The sequence below is a fragment of the Triticum dicoccoides genome, chromosome 2B (genome assembly GCF_002162155.2).
Source record: "Triticum dicoccoides isolate Atlit2015 ecotype Zavitan chromosome 2B, WEW_v2.0, whole genome shotgun sequence".
Taxonomy (NCBI): domain Eukaryota; kingdom Viridiplantae; phylum Streptophyta; class Magnoliopsida; order Poales; family Poaceae; genus Triticum; species Triticum dicoccoides.
The window spans coordinates 630,132,425-630,133,187 of record NC_041383.1 but is presented as its reverse complement, the minus strand read 5'-3'; positions in this window follow the sequence as shown (position 1 = coordinate 630,133,187).

Genomic DNA, 763 nt, shown 5'->3' with positions numbered 1-763 from the left:
CCCCTAGGGCACGCCCTGATGCCTTGTGGGTCCCATAGGCGGCCCTCTGACCTAATCCAAGCCTATAAATTGCATTTCCCCGAGAAAAAAATAAAAGAAGAAGTTTTATTGCGTTTTACGATATGGAGCCACCGCCACCTCCTATTCTTCCTCGAAAGGGCTGTTCTGGAGTTCGTTCGGAGCTCCAGAGAGGGGATTCGTTGCCATCATCATCACCAACCCTTCGTCTTCAATGATGCTCACTGTCGGGGATATACCCCGCGGTGTAATCCGGCCGGAGGTATGACCCGGATGGAGCTTGGCGACTCACTGGTGACCTGCCCGATCTTGGCGACTCACTGGTGACCTGCCCGATCTTGGCGACTCACGGTTAACCCGCCCGATCTTGGCGATTCATTAGTTACCCGGCGGCAGGTCAAACGGATGGCAAGGCCCAAGGCCCAAAAGGGCCGGCTCATGTTAGGGTGGGCCGGCTTAAGAGCAAAGCGTAAGGAATATTCCCTTACAAAGGAAGCAAGACTAGGACTCCGCTTGTAATAGAGTAATCCTAATCCTACTAGGACTAGTCATGTAACCCTCCCCCTTCAACTTATATAAGGAGGGGCAGGGCACCCCAAGAGGGAGAGAAAATAATCGCTAAGGCTAGATACAACAAAGGGGAGCCGGCTTATGCGGCAACTCCCTCATGAGCATAATGAGACCTAGCCACAAACAGCATGTAGGGCTATTACCGGATGATGTTTCCCGGGGCCCGAAGCTGTCT